The sequence below is a fragment of the Apodemus sylvaticus genome, chromosome 6, assembly GCF_947179515.1.
Source record: "Apodemus sylvaticus chromosome 6, mApoSyl1.1, whole genome shotgun sequence".
In the NCBI taxonomy this organism is placed as follows: domain Eukaryota; kingdom Metazoa; phylum Chordata; class Mammalia; order Rodentia; family Muridae; genus Apodemus; species Apodemus sylvaticus.
In genome coordinates this window covers 34,196,683-34,218,313 of record NC_067477.1, presented here as the reverse complement: position 1 = coordinate 34,218,313, position 21,631 = coordinate 34,196,683, and the positions used below count along the sequence as shown (strand labels likewise).

General features: G+C 39.5%; 1 protein-coding gene across 4 annotated transcripts in view; it reads left to right on the top strand.

The window, feature by feature from the left end:
* The window catches only part of Nrxn3 (neurexin 3), a 1,578,315-nt gene that overhangs the window by 166,162 nt on the left and 1,390,522 nt on the right, over nucleotides 1–21,631 (top strand). The window lies entirely within an intron of this gene.

Sequence of the window (21,631 nt, the reverse complement as noted above, 5' to 3'; positions counted from 1 at the left end):
AACAGTTTCATTTTTTCAACCTGGTTCTGCTCCTCTCTTGCCTAATGATTGCAAAATTGATACCACAACTCCATATCTTGCTTGGTGGGTTGACATGAGGTTTTCTTGCCCAAGTAATTTTTTTAAGAGTTCTGAATTGTTCTATTGCTGGTCCTATTAAGTCTATATCTACAGCTGTCATTGTACCCAGGAAAATAACCAGTCTAGATCACTGGCTATAAAAATGGAGTAAGAATGAAGAAATTGTTGATTCCTGGGGATTTTTAAGATATATTCAGTATATTTTAGTCACAGATTGTTAAATCCTCTACAGGAGACTTGTCAAGTGATGACCAATATTGCAGTTCCTAGAGAAAAGTTCTCTCTCAACCTTCCAAATGCTCCCTTTAATAGAGCCCCTCATGTTGTGGTGACTCCCAAACATAAAACTATCTCATTGCTACTTCATAACTGTAATTTTGCTCCTATTATGAATTGTAATGTAAATATACAATATACAAGGTATCTGATATTTGACCCCTGTGAAAACGTCATTCACTCCAAAGGGGGTCATGATCCAAAAGTGCTTTAGCAGTATTTTCTTCTGTTCTATCTTCTTAGCCATCAATATTTTCACTCTGATCTCAGCAATATACCAATGGGGCTCAAGGCTTAATACATGAGAAATAATAGAACAAAAGGCCTACAAAGTATACATGAGACTTTTTTGTTTTTATGTATAATTATTTAAATAACTATTTATGAAATTTATTTGTAAGTAGATGTATTTGCCTCCTGATGCATAAACCACAGCAGCTATGTAAACTAACAAGATAGTCTGTGTGGTTTGGGTACTTACATACAAACTGGCTTTTGCAATGGCCCTTAAGTTCCTTTATTTATGAGCAGGAGTTCCAAGCAGAGCGACTCAGCACATCTCTGGTCCTACAGATGGTGCTGCTTGAGTGTCAGCATATGGGGAGTTATGTGGGTGGAGAAGCTGGTGTCAGGAGGGCTGTGTTGGAACATTGGACTCAAATCAAAGGCAAAGTCTTAAGGCTTCAGCTGATGAAGGAACATCTCCTTAGCTGAAAGATACAGAATGTGAGCTGTGATAATGATAAGATTTACGGTCTTGAAATGGCTCAGACTCTACTGGACATCATCCTGAGGGAGGGTCAAGAGACCAGCAGCAGGAAAGTCAGGGTGCTTCCTACTGATTTTTTTCCCTTTACTCATATAAAAGGCAGCTTGGTAGAGAAAGCTTATATTTTTTAGTTGGCTGGCCTAGGGTAATTTGCTTACACTTGCGTGGTGATAAATATGGATCACAGAAATATCTGTGAGATAATGTGTTATGAAGCCAGTATCAGCTTCCCACAGGAAACAACGTATTAGAGCTTAGTTTCAATTGTTTTTTTTTTCTCTCTCTCTTAGTCTATAAGTGCTGGTCTAGATTCTCAACTATAAATTTCCTATGTATTCAACACTTGCCTTCTAAACACAGAACATGTTTAATAATGTGTGACTGAAATTAATTTGCTATTCGTGTATCTTTAAAAAAATATTTCATCATTTGGACCTGATGACAGAAAAGCAAAGGCCTTCGGATACATTTCCACCTTCCCTTGCTGGAGTGCTAATCCTGGGTGAGAGACATTTTTGTAGGACTCTCTGCTCTGCCCCCAACTAACAGAATCATTTCGATAAGGAGATTAAATATCTTATCTCAGTGTCTTGATTTGTAAATGACGATATAATACCTTCCTACAAAATTATTTTGAGGACCTGAGATGACTCAGTACAAATACTGGCTCTGTTATCATCTATACATGGTCATGGAACAGTCTTTTGGGTTGAAAATATCACTCACATACATGGTTGTCCCTGGATGGCTGTGGCCCAGAGAACTTCACCTGCTGATACAAATATGTATGAAGCCAGAGTCAGCCAGAGTGGTACCCCATGACTCCGTGAAGCATGAAGCCAAGGGGTATGCCAGCTTATACTTTGGGGTGAAGGGACTCCTTTGATTTTCTTGCTTAAGGGAATCATTTTTTTTAGCCAATTCTTGGAGTCTATGTATTCCTGATTCTTCTTCCTATTGAGAAAAATCATATTGATAATTCCTTTATAATCGGCCTTTAGCCAATTGGCTTTTTTATTATTCAATATAAAATAATAATATGTTCCAGGACACTTGCCACATTTAAGCAGAAAATACATATAACATGTGAAAACATAGTAGGCTTATACATTCACTCATGTTGCTTACTCATATTTCCTTCTTATTAGAAAAATAATAGGACAATTCTCATTGACTCTTGACATTGGATGGAGCCGTATGACCAAATATGACCAATGAGTTTAACTGAATATAATGTCTGTGACCACTGATCTTAGAACATGCTGCTGATGTGAATTATGGCAAAGCCACCATACACTCATTCCAGCTGCTCAGTGTGGGTTCTGAGGTGTTTGGGCAATATATGATTATATTTGGTATAAAGATGACATAATTTTGATGCACTGAAGCACTTAGATTTTGAAGGTGTTTTCTTAATGTTCTATAATTGGGCCTACATTGATGACACATTGTGTTTAGTCCAAGACAATAGCAATGTTCATTGGGTGTTTTCAATGAAGTAGATGTTTGTTCACATTAGAAAATATTTCTCTAGGCCATGTATTTAGTTGCTGGTGAAGATTCATTTATTTTTATTTTTGTGTATGTATGAGTGTCTATATGTAAATATGTGCATGAATCATATGTGTCAAGTGTGTGTCTGGTGCCCAAGGAAGTCATCAGATCCCTTGGAACTGTTGTTGGAGGCAGTTTTAAGCCTGTCTGATGTCAGTGCTTGGAACTGAACCTAGATCCTCTTCAAGTGACTTCTCTTAATTGGTGAGCCATCTCTCTGTATATGTTATTCTTAACTGCATATTTATACAGAAAGCCACAGTCACAGATTTTAAGCAAATTGTCCAAGGTCTCTGAGCCTGTGAGTAGAGGAGTAGAGACAGAGACTCCCGTCATCTGACTTCAAAGGTGTATTGCTAATCACTCTCCTGCAGCCTTTACCCTTCTCTTGAGTTGTATTTTCTCTAGTTATATTTGGAAACAATTTTCTCTCTTGGCCATTACTCTGCAGAGTAGTTGTATGTTTGGGAAACCAGCAGAATGACTCACTGTGGTATCTGATGCCTACCTTGTCATAGGAAATCTCTCATTTTCTTTGTTTTGTGTGAGGTTGGGGAGGAAGAATAGGGCAAGAAAAGCAGCCAAGCTGAGGTGCAGTACCACTGAAGTATAGTTCTAGCCTGATGCCACAGGTAATGCAGATCGTGACTTGTAATACTGATTTCATGCATTGAGGTGAGGACCTTAGCTTTTATATCCTTGCATTAGCTATGTGGCCATCCAGATGTCTCTAGGTAAAGAGACTCCTATTGGGTAAAGCCAAATATCCCAAAAATGATGTATGTGCGAAATAATGTCAGGAACCACTATGTCTGTTTGGTGATATATAAATATTTCAGATAATGGAACTCTTCAAGGGTACCAACAACACACACCATCGTGTTCTAGGAATGAATGGATAGCTCATTCCTTTTGGATTTTCTCTGTGGGATTGATAAGGTCAAACAACAAAAATAGAATGAAGTATGCAGGCAACGCAATGGTGGAATGCCATCTTACCAAGATGACTTGATTTCAAGAACCCTAAAGTAGAATTTTCCTGCTGTTATAATATGACTATTGTGTCTTCCCAAATTTCTTTGTTGAAGCTCAACATGGTCATGGGTGGAAACAAGTTTTTAGGGAGCAGGGTTGGATGAAGGTGAAACCACCTTGATAATATTAGTGTCACATTTTAAAAAAAGTTATGCTTCTCCACCTCTTGCTCTGTGTCCCCCTTCTCACCCTCCCTCACCCTCCCCACCCCCATGAGCTAAATAAGACCATATAACTACAGATCTAGGAACAGGACTCTCCAAGAACTCAATATGCAAAGTAGCATGTATATACTGCAAGGGAGGAATGATTGTCAACAGTATTTGATGACTACCTCTGTTGGCTACCTCATTAAAAAGCAAGCTTTTCTCGTGAGATGTTTAATCTATACTATTCTGATACATGGCTGCATTTGAGATACTGGTATTTACTATGGCAGCCATAGCCTGTGAAGTTGGTTAGGGACTTTAGAGATGTCCCAGAGAACATAGAGTTTTACTCTGGCACTGGATGAAGATAGACAAATTTCTATAGGAAGAGAAAAATGTGGATCTATTTAACATTTTGATTTTTGTCACCTACATGAACCAAACTCAATATGAGCTAAGAAGTGTGCCCCTTTTGACTGTCAAATGTATCTAGAGTTGTCAGATGAGATGATGTAACCTCAAATGAAGGTAGTTTTGCTTATGTTTTTAATTATATCCTTGTTTAAGTTGCTTCCATGTGCTCTGGTTCATCTCTTTTAATCCATGTTGAAAGTGGTCGCATTGCATTTTACCTCCAGATTACTGTCTTGTAGTAATAGCTAACCCATATCTTTGGGGTTTTTTTTTTTTTTTGTATCTGTGCTGAATTAAATTCATGAAGTAATACTTGATCCAGGTATGACCTTTTGCTTCTATTCACTTGTTGATGATCAGCGCCAAATGGATAAGAGGGACACTGTACTATTTAAGCCCTTGCAGATTAATTCAAATCACAGATGCCTGTATTCTAGCAAAACAAGATGCTTTTCCCTCCTAGAAAGTGGGTCAAAGTGAAATAGTATGCACTTAGAAATTTTATTAAGTGTATGATAAGTACTTTGATGGCAAAAGGCAAGGAACTTATTGTGGCCAAAAAGTAACAGGTCAGGAAATAAACTCAACTACAACTTATCTCTTGCCTGGGTTCCATCCATTGCCTTTTAACTACTCTTATTACCAGTGGTCTCAAATGAGCTCATCCATTAACCACAATCACCCCTAACTGATTTCCTGAGACATAAAGACATCCATGTCAAAGCCTTGCTTGAAGCCATCATGGGTATTACACCTGTTAGGATATTTAACAGTGCCTCCATTTGGACTGCCAGATCCACCATGGTCTGACTCTTACCAGCATGTGTAGCTTCATCTAGCTTTTGTTGACCATCTTGAATTTTTGATCTTTTTACAATGTTCCATTTCTCCGCACTATTGTTTGTGTCTTTATCTTGTTGAAAACTTGGTTCTCAATTCTATGAGGCAAGGAAATTTTCATATTCTTATGTTGGATAGAACACTAAGAGGCAGAGAAACTTCTTTCAGATTTTATTCATAATAAATGGAAAAGTTGGGATATTAATAAAGGCTATTTAATGTGGAGAGTGAAACTGTATTTCTAAAAGTACTAACAATAATGATTAAAGTTAATGTTATTGGACTTTACCTTTGTGCTGAGTACCTCGGCAAGCTCTTTATGTTATGGGGATCATCTCTCAACACCTTTAGAGTAACTTGTTAATATATTTATTTCGTTGGTTGAAACACTGAGACTTAGAAGGTCAGTCACATGTCCAAGGCAACACAGCTGGTTTATGGTGAATTCTGGATTCATTATCAGGCTCCTGAAATTCTAGTCTTACTTTTATTTTGGTTCAGAAGTATTCTCTACTCATTAATTCAGACTGCCCTGTCAGTAGCTGGACTTACTGTCTCTCCCCATCTATTCTAGCGTCTATCTTCTATTCTTTAATAGCTCTATGCATTTACATAATCATAATGTATACTGGCCGTATTCATCTACCACTACTTCCCTCCAGGTCCTCTTATTCCTCCTTCATCTCTCAATCTTCTGTTTCTTTTTATTTTGTATTTTGTAAATCTTTTTATTTTATTGTATAATAGTAGATCAGTAAGAGCTTACAAAAGGGAATGGTTCTAGAGACTAGATGGGTAAAACTCTGTTTTAATATGCCTTGATTGACATGGGAACATCCTGTCACAACATTGGTCTGAATTCATTAGCTTTATGGTGGTGACTATGAATATCTGACTTTCTGTAAACTTTCAGTGTCATTGACAATGAGGGCTTGACACAGGTGTGTATGTGTGTGTGTGTGTGTGTGTGTGTATGTGTGTGTATGTTTGATTCTTGACTCCTAATTGCACCAAGAAAAGGGTTTTATAGGAACGAAGAATTTTTGTGTTCAGAACAAAAGAACAGCTTTTGGACACAGAAGATGAAAAGAAAAAAGATGAAATGGGGTCATTTGCTCATTTGACCTAAAAGACTGAGCAGAGAGACATGAAGGTAAGCAAGTGGAGAATGTTTTGTGAGGTTAGCTTGGCTGATTGGTGGATTTCCAACCTTTTTGAAATGATAAAAACCTAGAAATATTTCCAGTCACAAACCTGGATGAATCAAGTACATTCTCATAATCTCTGTACAGGAAATAGAATAGAGAAAACTTATATTGGTTTGCAAGTAGAGATTCATGCCTTACCATATGAGTGCCAGCTATTTGAGATATGATTATTAATAACAAAGCCAGCAAGAAGTTATCAGGAAGGGTGCAATGACATTTATCTGCCCTTTTCATCATATGTATTATCTGGGTCACTATGAAATTAATGTTCACACTTTCCACCTCCAGGCAAAGCCCTTACCCAGCTCACCTTGTGCTGCTGTCATTTGTACCACTTTGGAACAAATGTGCAGCCCTGAGGTGACAATGGAAGAAAAATATGTAGGTAACAGAGGACCTAGGAGCTCAATTAAGAATGGATGGTTTTACCTAAAAACTATGAATTTCAAGATCATGAATAAAGGGCTACTTTGATTAAAAACATTCCCTACAGACCTGGATGATGATAATTGGAAAATCCAGGGCTAGTTAGAAGTGCATTGGCAGCTGAATGTTTGCTTATTTCAATGCAAAGGACCCAGAGCCAAAGTCACAGTTCTCATGCTAAGAACCCCATTTGGGTGGCACTAACTTTGTTTAGAGACTGTGGGCCAGTGGTTCTCAATCTTCCTAATGCTGTGACATTTTAATACAGTTCCCCTTGTTGTGGTAATCCCCCAACCATAAAATTATTTTCATGGCAATGTCATAACTGTAATGTTGCTACTGTTATGAATCATAATGTAAACATCTGATATGCAGGAAGGGCTTAGACTATCCCTGTGAAAGGGCTGTTTGACCAATAAGGGGTACTGACCCATAGGGTGAGACTCACTGCTGTAGGCTGAACATTCAGTCCTTGGCTCAGGAACCTTTGAATGAGTTATCAAAAATGGCTCTAGATAGATGCATGAGGGAAACAGGGCAAAGATAAATGTTGGGTGTTATTTACTTAACGAGAGCAGGTGGAAAATGTAATCAATATATATATATATATATATATATATATATATATATATATATATATATATATATATATATATGCCATGCAACATAGGGACCCACCACTCCTACCTTTAGGCCCTTTCTTTAGAAGATAAGAACACATTGCAAGAGCTTGTGGGTGCTATTAGGCAAAGTAATGATCAGCTAAATACCTTGTTGTTCTAACATGGAAGGCATAAAGAGTTAATGCCTAAAGTTTGGAATATTAGGCATGTTTCTGCTAGTAAAAAACATGCTTCTGAAAAGTATTTAAAATATGGGTATAAGGGGGAGTGGAGGGATGGCTCAGTGGTTAAGAAATGTCTTTATTCTTACAAAGAGTCCAGGTTCTATTCCAAGCATCCAGATAATAGCTCACAATCATAAGTAACTGTAGTTCCAGGGGATCTGATACCCTTTTATAACCTCTGTTAGCATTCCACACATGTGGTACAAAGACATACATGCAGACAAAACATAAACTACATAAATACAAAACATAAAACAACACATAAAATAATAAAATAAGTAAACCTTAAAAAGTTAAAAATATGTATACCTAGATATAAGTAGCTAGATGGTGTGTGGACAGGTATACTGCTGGTTGGTTTGGGTGTGAGCATTTCTATAAAACACTAGAAAATAGTCTCAATGAGAGGATGACATAAACTCCATTTTAGGATCAGGCCTGACTTTAAAAGGAAAGTCATCTAGGCCAGGTAATGACTATAATCCCTGCCCCCTGTCCCCCTTCCCCTCAGTCATCAGTTCCAGGAACTAGGCATAAGTCACAGCTCCAGGAACAGACCATAAATTCCAAGAACAAGGCCATAGAATCCCCCATCAAAAGAACAGCCTGTAAAGAAACACAAGGATGGGGAACTATCTTATCTCAGGATACTATGCTGGGCAGCCTTATATGGTGTGACTATCTCACTCTGTGATTAAACATTAATGGCACAGGAATGCAGTCCACTGACCACCTGGATACAAGGCAATCAGAAACCAACCCATGTAACATTTCTGGCATTCACCAATGAAGTTGTAGATTGCCTAACCCTAGCTAAAACTCCCCTAGTTTCCTACAAAAAGGCCTGTACGCCTTTGTCTCAGTCATTGCCATTTTTGTAAGCTGCTGACCCCTGCATGTAGACTTCTTGCTTTTGTGAAATAAAAACATTCCTTACAATTGCATTTGCAAGTGGTAGTCTCTGCATGACACTTTCGGAGTTAACACAAGAGAAACAGTTAATGATTGTGAGTACTAAGTGATTTTAGTTTTCTGACTCATACTCTTTAGCAACCAATACTATATACTGGGGTCATCTTGATTTTATGGTGCATTGAAATGGAGGCTTGATTTTATTTTTTTAAATTTTTATTTAAATTTTTTTCCTTTATTGATATATTTTTTTATTTACACTAAATATGATTTCCCCTTTTCTGGGTCCCCACTCCCCACAAGTCCCATAAGCCCTCTTCCCTCCCCCTGGTTCTCCATCTACCCTTTCCCACTTCCCTGTTCTGGTACTCTTCCATTCTTTTTGGACATCATTTAATATTTGGATTATGTCTTGGGTATTTAAAGTTTCTAAGCTAATATCCACTTATCAGTGAGTGCATACCATGATTGATCTTTTGAGACTGGGTTACCTCACTTAGTATGATGTTCTCCAGCTCCATCCATTTGTCTAAGAATTTCGTGAATTCATTGTTTCTAATGGCTGAATAGTACTCCATTGTGTAAATATACTACATTTCTTGTATCTATTCCTCCGCTGAAAGACACCTGGGTTCTTTCCAGCTTCTGGCTATTACGAATAGGGGTGCTATGAACATAGTGGAGCATGTGTCCTTATTGCATGCTGAAGAATCCTCTGGGTATATGCCCAGGAGTGGTATAGCAGGGTCCTCAGAAAGTGTCATGCCCAGTTTTCTGAGGAACCGCCAGACTGATTTCCAAAGTGGTTGCACCATCTTGCAATCCCACCAGTAGTGGAGGAGTGTTCCTCTTTCTCCATATCCTTGCCAACACCTGCTGTCTCCTGAGTTTTTGACCTTAGCCATTCTGACTGGTGTGAGGTGAAATCTCAAGGTTGTTTTGATTTGCATTTCCCTAATGATTAATGATGTTGAACATTTCTTAAGGTATTTCTCAGCCCTCAGAAGTTCTTCATGTGAAAATTCTTTGTTTAGCTCCATACCCCACTTTTTAATGGGGTTATTTGGTTCTCTGGGTTCTACCTTCTTGAGTTCTTTGTATATATTAGATATTAGCCCTCTGTCGGATTTAGGTTTGGTGAAGATCCTTTCCCAATCTGTTGGTTGATGTTTTGTCCTTTTGACAGTGTCCTTTGCCTTACAGAAACTTTGTAGTTTTATGAGGTCCCATTTGTCAATTCTTGATCTTAGAGCATCAGCTATTGGTGTTCTATTCAGGAACTTTTCCCCTGTGCCCATGTCCTCCAGGGGCTTCCCCAGTTTCTTTTCGATTAGTTTCAGTGTGTCAGGTTTAATGTGGAGGTCCTTGATCCATTTGGAGTTGAGCTTAGTACAAGGAGATAAGAATGGATTGATTCACATTCTTCTGCATGCTAACTTCCAATTGAACCAGTACCATTTGTTGAAAAGACTATCTTTTTTCCACTGGATGCTTTCAGCTCCTTTGTTGAAGATCAAGTGACCATAGGTGTGTTGGTTCATTTCTGGGTCTTCAATCCTATTCCATTGATCCGCTTGCCTGACATTGTACCAATACCATGCAGTTTTTTTAATCACTATTGCTCTGTAGTAAAGTTTGAGGTCTGGGATACTGAATCCCCCAGAAGTTCTTTTACTGTTGAGAATAGTTTTTAGCTATCTTGGGTTTTTTGTTATTTCAGATGAATTTGAGAATTGCTCTTTCTAGCTCTATGAAAAACTGGGTTGGGATTTTTATGGGGATAGCATTGAATCTGTAGGTTAATAACAATAAAACAACAGAAAGCCCACATACACATGGAAACTGAACAATACTCTACTCAATGATACCTTGGTCAAGGAAGAAATAAAGAAAGAAATCAAAGATTTCTTAGAATTTAACGAAAATGAAGGCACAACATACACCAATCTATGGGACACAATGAAAGCAGTGCTAAGAGGAAAACTCATAGCTTTGAGTGCCTCCAAAAAGAAATTAGAGAGAGCATATACTAGAAAATTAACGGAACAACTGAAAGCCCTGGAACAAAAAAGAAGCTAATTCACCCAGGAGGAGAAGAAGACAGGAAATCATCACACTCAGGGCTGAAATCAATCAAGTAGAAACCAAGAGAACCATACAAAGAATCAACAAAACCAAAAGCTGGTTCTTTGAAAAAATCAACAAGATAGATAAACCCTTAGCCAGACTAACCAAAGAGCAGAGAGAAAGTATCCAAATTAACAAAATTAGAAATGAAAAGGGAGATATTACAACAGAAACCGAGGAAATTCAAAAAATCATCAGATCCTACTACAAAAACATGTACTCAACAGAACTGGAGAATCTGGAGGAAATGGACAGTTTCTTAGATACCAATTACCAAAATTAAACCATGATCAAATAGACCATCTAAACAGACCCATAACCCCTAAAGAAATAGAAGGGGTCATAGATAGCTTTCTGACCAAAAAAAGCACAGGACCAGATGGTTTCAGTGCAGAATTCTATCAGACCTTCAAAGAAGACTTAACACCAATACTCTTCAAACTATTCCACCAAATAGAAACAGAAGGAACATTACCCAACTCCTTCTACGAAGCCACTATTACACTGATTCCAAAACCACACAAAGATCCAACTAAGAAAGAGAATTTCAGGCCAATTTCCCTTATGAATATCGATGCAAAAATGCTCAATAAAATTCTTGCCCACCGAATCCAAGAACACATCAAAACAATCATCCACCATGATCAAGTAGGCTTCATCCCAGGTATGCAGGAATGGTTCAATATAAGGAAATCCATAAATGCTATCCTCTACATAAACAAGCTCAAAGAAAAAAACCCCACATAATCATTTCATTAGATGCTGAAAAAGCATTTGACAAAATTCAGCACCCTTTCATGCTAAAAGTCTTGTAAAGGACAGGAATTCAAGGCCCATATCTAAACATAGTAAAAGCAATATACAGCAAACCGGTAGCCAACATCAAACTAAATGGAGAGAAACTTGAAGCAATCCCACTAAAATCAGGGACTAGACAAGGCTGCCCCCTCTCTCCATATCTTTTCAATATAGTTCTTGAAGTCCTAGCTAGAGCAATTAGACAACATAAGGAGGTCAAAGGGATACAAATTGGAAAGGAAGAAGTCAAAGTATCACTATTTGCAGATGATATGATAGTATACTTAAGTGGCCCCAAAAACTCTACTAGAGAACTCCTACAGCTGATAAACATCTTCAGCAAAGTGGCTGGCTACAAAATTAACTCAAGCAAATCAGTAGCCTTTATATACTCAAAGGATAAGCAGACTGAGAAAGAAATTAGGGAAATGACAACCTTCACAATAGCCACAAACAGCATAAAGTATCTTGGGGTGACTATAACCAAATAAGTGAAAGACCTGTATGGCAAGAACTTCAGATCTCTGAAGAAGGAAATCGAAGAAGATCTCAGAAAATGGAAAAATCATCCATGCTCGTGGATTGGCAGGATTAACATAGTTAAGAGGCTTGATTTTAGATGCCCCTCTCACTAGCTAATGTTAGCTTCTCAATTTAGGGTTAAAAGTGACCATGGCATTCTCCCAGGCACTAGAGGATCAAATCAGTGATGCATGTTCTCTACCCAAGTTTCTATCTTTCTCTCTGTTAATGATTCTTCATCCTTCAGCATTTGGCTCATCAGTGTTCCCCTAGGTAAGTCCCCCTGGACTCTTGTATATAATTAGGCATTTCCTTTGAATGTCCTGCCACACATTAGAACTCTTTTCCTCATGCTATTCCACATCTGTTGAGGAGATGGATGTATGGTTCCTCTCTATTGCAAATTGTATATTTGCCACTTTTGAATATCCCCTATCATGGACATATAGGAGCCCCACAGTTGTATTTGACAAATGAATGGAGAATCTCTTTTATTCAAAGGTTTTCTTTGACTTGGTAGGTAGATCTAGTATTCTGGGGTGGTCTAGTAGTTCACAGTGCTAATGTGTGTGTGTGTGTGGGGGGGACTTGCTAGTAGAGTGACTGACTGTATTGCTTTGTTTTCCTGGGAAAGAGTATCTTATTCAATATACTAGATAACCAAAGCTTGGCATTCTAATATGGGCCAATCAACCTAGAAATCAATCAGTGTCCATTTATCAAGTTCAGATTATGTGCCCAGCATGGTGCTAGAGACATTAGGTCATAAAGGGAGGAGCTTTGTCTCTTTCCTTCAGTTCCTTCAACAGGCTTATTAAAACGTGAAGAGATCAGAAGTAGGAGAGTGCTGAAAGTAGAGATTTATAGGCTGATCATTGCTTGCAGTGAGCTCAAAGGACTGGCATGGTCCCTGGAATCAGCTGGTACCATCATCCCTGTTGGGCCCAGCATCTTGAAAACCAGACTTTGGCCCTTCCCTACAAAGGAATATGCCCCTGACTAATTATTGCAAAGGTGTCACCCTGAAAAGTAAACACATTCACAGCACTACTCAATCTGTTCATTTGCTTTACCACAGGCATGGAGTAAGGAAAGCAAACTGTTCCCAAATAGAATTGTGGAGTGAGTGGCTGAAACCCGGCTAGGTTGTGTAGGTTTCTGTATTTTATAGGGGAGACAGGAGAGTTTTGTTCTAGCTTAATTAGCATCACCCCTTCTGAAGTGCCTAGGAGGGTACCTTTCAAAACCAAAACCAACCAATCAACCAACCAACCAACCAAACAAACAAACAAACAAATACCAAACCAAACCAAACCAACCAACCAACTAACCAACCAACAACAACTACAAAACAGGAGAATTCTCACTCACCTTTACAAGAAAATAGAACAGCAAGATAGCTGGGTGGTAGTGGCACATGCCTTTAATCCCAGCACTTGGGAGGCAGAGGCAGGCAGATTTCCGAGTTCGAGGCCAGCCTGGTCTACAGAGTGAGTTCCAGGACAGCCAGGTCTACACAGAGAAAGCCTGTCTCGAAAAAAAAAACCAAAAAAAAAGAACAGCAAGAGAAAGGCCAGGATAAAAGAACCTGCTAGAGGAAGGACAGGTGGGCTACAGATACATCCACACATCTGGTTTCTTTTAAGCTTGTAACCTAATTTGTTTTTCTCCTACTGAAGTCTATAACCAAAGTTCATTATTTAAGGAAGAAAAATAACCTCTGTTCATACCCTACCAGGAGTGGCTCTTAGCTTCCCATGCTCATTGTTTGGGACAGTCCAGCTGAGATATTCTTGAAAGAAAGCAGCCTCTTCAAAGATGAACTTGTCATCTTCTCCACCTCTGATGGTCTTGCATTTATCTGTTCAAGGAGTGGGGGGGAGGGAAGGCAGAGTGAAGCCTGTAAATGAAGTCCACAGGCCAAAGCCTGTTTTTAAGCACAATGGCCTCGGCCCCTGCAGATTCTTAGCTCTTGGTGTAAATATTTATAGACCCCCCCCTTTGGTTGTACCCTGACTCCACCAGGTACTGTCATTGTCTATGCTAATATATCTGCATTTATTCTTAAAAGTCATCTCTTGTCCACTTTTTTTTTTTTAAAAGAACAGGTTAGTTTGTGTCTGCTAGTAAGAGCTTGCTCTATTATTATGGGAGAATCTAATACTTGCAGAAGGTGGAGAGTTTTCTGCTTAAGGAAACATTTTCCTCCTAGGGGCATAAATACACAAACAAGCTTAAGCAAAAACTGCAGGCTCTGGAGTCAGAGTATTCCAAGTGAATTCTAGGATATATGATTAATAATCTAGGTGGAAGCAAGCTTTAAATATATTCCTTAGGAGAACTTAAAATGAATTCAAGGCACCTCATTGGCACAGAATGAGACCTCCCTAGAGGTCCTAGGCAGAGTATCTCCATCCTTGTCTAGGATAGAATCTTTTTTTCCCTCCAATTAATGCTATGACTATTATTTTGTTGCTGGATCAGGCCTGCAAAGGGCACCATTAAAAACACCATTAGAAGCTTTCCTTCCTTGCTTTCCTTGCAGTTTTCACTGATTGTTTCTGGATCCCTGGGCCATTCCTTGCTAAATCTTCAGTGTGATACTCTCTAGCAGTGGGGATATGCTTTTCCTGTTACCTTCCTATTCTCCAGAGATCAGGAAGTATCTGTACACACAACTGGACCATAGCAAAATATTTAAGTTCCTGTCTTCCTCCCACCATGGGTTTTGATAATTTCTTTCAGTAACCAATTCAGTTTAATTATTTATGGGAGGACATTCATAAAGCTAGAGGAAATGTCCTATAAAGTATTTATCAAAGAATCAGTCTTTGTAATCTGAGACATCCCTAGAGCAAACATATTTGGGAGGATGATTCGATGATTCAGGTATTACCTTTGAGGGGCAGTGGGATGAGACATCAGAGTTGGTGGTGCTTGAATCATCATGCTTGACTCATGGGATGAGGCTAGAATTTGTAAAAAGTACATCTGTGAGCCATCCCAGTGCCCTGCCCCATGGATGTACAGTGAGGTGGTCATGACTATCATTGTCATCATAGGATGACAGCTAATATTATCATCATGGAACAACAAGGGAGACTGAGGCACCGGATAAAATGCCTTGCTTACCTCTAACATAGTAGAGTGATATCTGGATTTGGAGAGAAACATTTTGATGGCAGCTCTTTGTTCTTGACAATATGCAGTTTTTCTAGAGATAAGCTGGTCTCATGATTGACCATGGTCTCACATCTTTGGCTTATATTTCATCCTGTCAAGTTTTCTGAGGCTAGTTCTATGGTTTGGGCTCAATTGTAGGCTCAGAAGATTATAGAAAGGCTCCCCATATTGGTTTGGTAGAGTGGTTTCCAGCGTGTGAGGGTAAGCTAGCCTCTTTCTGTCACTCCTGAAATCTTTGACTCAGCCAAGGTACTGAATTTTGAAGTCTTGGTTCTCTCCATTGTAGCCCAACAGTGGCTTTTATCCTTCATTGTGTTGTAAATATAAAAGAGAGTAGAAAATACTTGAAGGCTCCTAGTAAACAGTTAAAGAGTTCTAGAAATGCTGCCAATCTTAGGTGTGACCTTTGCCTCCCTTATGGAATGACCTGGAATTTCAGTTACCCTGAGGCAAGTATTTTAGTATCCTTAGATGAAAGGAGAGAGTTAGACATGTAGCTGCCAGTGAGTGGGACTAGACTAGGTGACACAGATCAACCATTCAGAGACCATTGCTGGAGAGACACTGGCTGGAAAGCAAGCAGGGCCCATTGCCCACCTTGCCCAGACCATCTATGATCCTTCATGCTGTCCTTATACAGGGAGATGCTCTTAGTAGTCTATTAAGGACACACTAAGGTCAGTACATAATAATCTTGTTATTTCTGAAGCAGCTCCCCTCCTGGTGTTTCTCTTAGCCCTCAGCCCCTCCTTATCCAGCTTCTATTAACACCCATAGCTGATGGTATTTTTAAACTTCAGGGCTCCTGTCTGGCTGGATATTCATTTAGCTGAGAAACTGCAGCACCTAATTAATAGGAAATTAGCAGTGAATGTAACATTTGGCCCATAGTCAAGAATCAAGAAGTTATAAATATGCACCATGTGAGTGGCCCAGGCACCTGATTCCCATATTTTGAGAAGTGGCAGTCCCTGTACTGTTTCAGGATGCATGCATTGGTGGTCACTGTTAGTAGGGTGCCATCATCATATTCTCTGAGTGCCAATGAGAACTTCCTGGGGAGCACAAGGGGAGTTCTGCTTCAGCTTGTTTCCTGAGTGGCTATTTCACTTTGTTGAGTTAAACACTACCTCAAAGGCCAGACCAAAATGAGTACAGAAAGTCAGGGCACAGTCTAGAGAACTTGAGGGTGTTGCGTGTGATGCTTGCTACAGGGTGATTCAGATGTTGGGTTCCTTAAAGAGCCTCAGGTCTACCATTGTTTGAGATACTTACATTTGGCCTCTTTTGTGACTTGTATGTTATGATTCATAATGAATATCCCAATAGCCTAGACTTGTGTCCTTGATCAATTATACATATACAGTAAGATTTGTTCTTTCTACTGCTGTAGAAAGTATCCATGGTTCCTGAAACCCCTCTAAGCAAAAGTCATGTTATTAAGAGAAAAGTATACAAATCTATTTAATGTAAGTTTCTTATGACATATCAGTCTTTATAAAGAAATGAAGACATTGAAGATTTTTGTGGTAGGGTAATGAAGGATAGACAATCATGGGGGTAATATAATAGAGGATGAAAAGTCATTGAAGTATATTCTGTTAAATATGAGGCACATAGAAAATGTACCTCTCATGCAGGAACCCTATGACTCATTATATTACATGGGTAGGTCAGAAAATTTAAGATTTCTCAAATTCCTTTGAATATTTAATATGCCAAAGTACCACAGTTGTGGATTTTGCATTTTGAATCCCATCATAGACTGTGGGAACTGGGACCCAGTATGGTAAGAGACCTTGCCTAAACTAGCAAGAGGCAGAACAGCTAGGCTATGAAACAAAAATTTTTTCTATCAAGTTTGATGATCAGTGCAGAAGTCATAGCTGCCTGGCTACTTCAGAAGAGACATAAGGCTAGGGGACAAATCCATTCTGAAGTATTAGAGAAGGGAAAGACTATGCTTAGGACAAGGGCATCTCGGGATTTCTGTGGTGGCCAAAGTGTCTCCAGCCCACAGAAGGAGGAAGCAATAGATAGGAACCAGAACAGAGTCTTTCTTTATCCTCTCTTAATTTAATTTATCTCATTTTTCTTTTTTTCTCAATTTCTCCCAGCAGGGAAATAGGCATTGAACAACCTGTCTTTTCCCTGGTGAGAGTTAAAAATCTGCTGATAAAAGGACTGTTCAAATTCTAAGTGTGTTTGTTATGAGGCAAACCATAGCAGGTGGGAGCAGAGAGGTACCCAGCTCCACAGTAAAGCTGAGCTGGAGGAAAAGCCAGCCTGACTGCATTAGGGAACAGAAAGCCCAGCGTAAGTGAAATATCTTGCCAGGTTTATTTAAAAGATCGATCGAAGCCTCTTTAACACAGGCTTCTACCTGAGAATTGATATAATGAATCCAACATTTATGTGTCCCTGGGAGGAGGCTTTTGAAAGAAGGAAAAAATATAAAAGAAATTGCATCATTGGGTAGGTCCCAACAGGGGCTGATCTTAAGGGAGAAAATAACTCATTACTGATATCACAGAACAGAAATGGACTGAAAGGCTATGTGCAGCTTGGACCAGAGAGGACAGAAGGAAGGAAAGTGTGCCTTGCTGGAGCCTTGTTCATGAAGGGAGCTATAAATCATGGCCCACAGGGAGGACAAAGGCATCATAGATGCCCAAGTACAGCCGAATTCTCTATCTCTTCCAACTAGCCAGGAGCATTTCCTGAGCTCCAACTTAGGCGAAGGTGGGCCTTATCCTTTAGAAGACAGAACCAATTCATTGCCACCCCCTATAGAACTTTGTCCCCCAAATGATTTTGGAATTGAAACACTACTCCTCCATTTAAGAATTTGGGCATGTGATCCAGACATGGTGCCTCAAAATTATAATTGGGTTATTTGTGAGGCTGAGGCAGGTGCGATGCCTTAAGTTCAAAGCTAGCCTGAATTATGCTATACATTCCCAGCAAGCCTGAGCCACACTGTGAGAACCTGTTTTACAATTCACTACTGTGGGGTTGGAGAGGAGAATATGGTGTATGTGTGTGTGTGGGGGGGGCTTGTTGGGCATGGTTATTAGTTCTTGACCCTTCGTGAATCTTGAGCTCAGTTTACAGTTTTGTTAAAGTATTATAAGGTATGATATTTACTTTAAAACAATTAAAATTTCCCTTTTTCTTGACCTTTCCTCAATCTTGACCTCACTTTCTGATTTTGTAAAAATACAATAGGGAGTAATATATGTTTTAAAATGATTCAATGTAGTACTAGCTGCAAGAATTAACATAGACTAGTGCTAAGATTTGAGAACAATGATGGCTATTTTGTTATGTGAATAAAAGAGTAGAATATATCACTTAGTACATGGCCATTCAGTAGTCAGTTCTGGCCACTTGCTACAAGTCATGCCAACTGTATTAATGTTAGGAACAATTCCAGATAGTTTGCCTCTCTTTCCCCCTTGCCTCACTCCAAGCAAAGTCCTGAGCCAAAGCCAACTTCAACAGCACCCAAGCTCCATGGTTCTATTTCACCACCACAACCCCACGTACTGTCCAGTTCCACTTACACTGTGACTCCACCCTCATTCTCACTATATTCTAACTGTATTAGTCAGGTGTCTGCAGAGACAGACTAAAATGAGTGCATACATATGAGAGGGATGGAAGGAGGGAAAGACAGAAAGAGAGATAGCAAGTGTAAGAGAGAAGGGGGAGGGAAGACAGAGGCAAAGGAGACTGGGAGGGGAAGGACTGGGAGGGAAAGGGGAATAAAAAGGGGAAGGGGAGGGAGAAAAAGATTATAAAAGGCCATCACTCACAGCATTTCCACAGTGATTGAGAAAGCTAGAGACCAAGAGAAAACAACATTTCTGTCAGCATACTAACCAGCTTGAGACCCAGGAAAAGTCAATATCTTAGTTTGAAAACAAGAAGGCAAGAAAGGTTCCTTTGACTTGGGAGAGGATCACCTTTCTCATTCTATCCATGCCTTCAACTGACTGGATGGGTACCATCCACACTGGGGCAATCTATTTTTCCCAGTTTACCAATTTAAATATCAGTCTCATCAAAGAATACCACCATGCCAGGAACAACCAGAAGAATGGTTTTTACCAAGTATCTGGGCATTCTATGGCTCAATCACATTGACTCATAAAATTAGCCTATATACCAGCCTTATCTAATCCTATCCTCCACCTTTTCCTCAACCTTAAGCCTAACCAGACTCTTAATAGTTACCACTAACTCCCCTATTTGTGCCAGATACTTTTGGCTTCCCAGCTTCCTTCTTCATGGTGGGGAAACAAATGCCACCCTTAACACTAAAACTTATTAATTAGTGTATTGAATACACACCATTAGGAAAGTCAAGATCGATCCCTGCAATGTGGACTTGAAAGGAGGAAACGATGAGAAAAGAGGTCATGTAGATTGCTATGTGATTAAAACCTGCTTGACCATGAGGAGCTTCTTGGCCACATACAGTGACATCACTGTGCTCCAGGCTTGTTCCTAACCTCATCTTGTGAAGCCGTTAGCAAGGCTGTACGCAAAGAGGTGGGCACTGTATTTCAGTTCTTAGTGCAGAGAATATAAACCCAACAATGACTATGAGCGAGCTGAAAACCCATTGTCAATATTCTCACTCATCCATGTAATTTTAGATACAATTTATCAGTATTTTTACTCTATGATTTCATCCACACAGACTACAGTGTTGCTTCAGACCTAATCTGTGTGGTAAAATAGCAAACTTTCTGATTTCCAGAAAGCTTCCTAGGTGGAACAGTGTCAGAACTGAAGCAATGGCTCAGTGGTTCTGAACTTGAAAATCAAGGACTCATCTTAGATGAAGTGATCCATCCCTGGGGGACAAATTCTGGGTAATGGTGACTTTGGAATTATTGTGGCATGATAGTTGCTAAGTGGTTCTGTCAATCTAGCCTCAATCTTTTATTTTATAGATCGAAAGAAAATAAAACTTGAGAAGGCTACAACGTGGCTTTGGCAACTTCAATATCAATGGGCAAAGCCAACATCTAAAGTCTCGATACTCCTAGCCCAGTCCTCTTGTCTAGACATATGCCTCCTCTCATCTTGTTTCCTCAGATTTATACTAAAGAAACTGTTGTACCACATTAGACTGACATTAGAACCTCTAAGATAAGTGATACTCTGGCTTAGCCCATATGCAACCTACTTAACAACTTTCATTGCTTTTTCCTGTACCACTCTTATTCAGAGGTAGGTGTATTATGGCAGAAACCATTCTCCATTAACCAATTTGAAACAATAAGGAAATAAATCCTCATCCACCAACCTTGACCAGACAGATGAAGGTTGTGCTCATTTGGCACTGACCTTGTAAAGATGGATTGCAATATGGGAGAATATATTTTATAACTGGTGTGTGTGTGTGTGTGTGTGTGTGTGTGTGTGTGTGTGTATGGGGCAGAGAGATAAAGACAGAGAGACACACACATATAAGCACACAGAGACAGAGAGAGACAGAGAGAGGGAGGGTGGGGGAGAGAGGGAAGGTGGGAAGGAGGGAGAAAGAGGGTAGGAAGGAGAAGGAGAGTGGAAGGGAGGAAGAGAGAGAGGGGAATGGGGACAGGGAGGGAGACGGAGAGGGGAGAGCGGAGGGAGGGAGAGAGAGAGAGAGAGAGAGAGAGAGAGAGAGAGAGAGAGAGAGAGATCCTTCCTTCCTCCTTCTGGGCTCTTCAAGTTCACATTCATTCAGGAACATTCTGGGAATTGTAGGTTCAGCGATTTTAGCATCTGCTCAATCCCTCTGCTTTTCTTGAAAGATTTTTACATTTTCAGTAAACTTACACTGAATGAATTGTTCTTTGAAAATAGCAACTGAAATCTACCCTCAGTCCTGATTGAATGTGTTTGATGTGTTTAGACAACCTGGAAGCCACTGAAATGGGTAGCAAGGTTGCATGTTATATTTACCTTATCCATTCATACCAGGGTACAGTAAAGATTTTGAACCCATTTACCCAAAACATAATCCACACATCAAATGAGATACAAGAAGAATGGAGGAGTGGCCCCTTGTTCTGGAAAGACTCAGTGAAGCAGTATAGGGCAAAATGAGAACAGAGAAGTAGGAAGGATTGGGTAGGAAAACAGGGGGAGGGAAGGGGGCTGATGGGACTTTCAGGGAGTGGGGGTCTAGAAAAGGGGAAATCAGTTGAAATGTAAATAAAAAATATATTGAATAAAAAAAAAGTAATTCATTTAAATGACAATTGCAGATTCCTCCTAGGTCCCAGGACTTTGTCACTATGAGGAAATTAAAGTGACACTGCTCCACCTTGATGAGTTTAAAGCTAGTAGCTAAGGGAGAGGAACATCCTTGAATACCCCTACCACTCAGCATCATGTTCGTGAAGATGATTTAATAGGGGTTTAGGGTCAGTGCATTACTGCTAGTTAAGGATGAAGGAAGTTTCTATTGATGGCTTGATACTGGGAAATG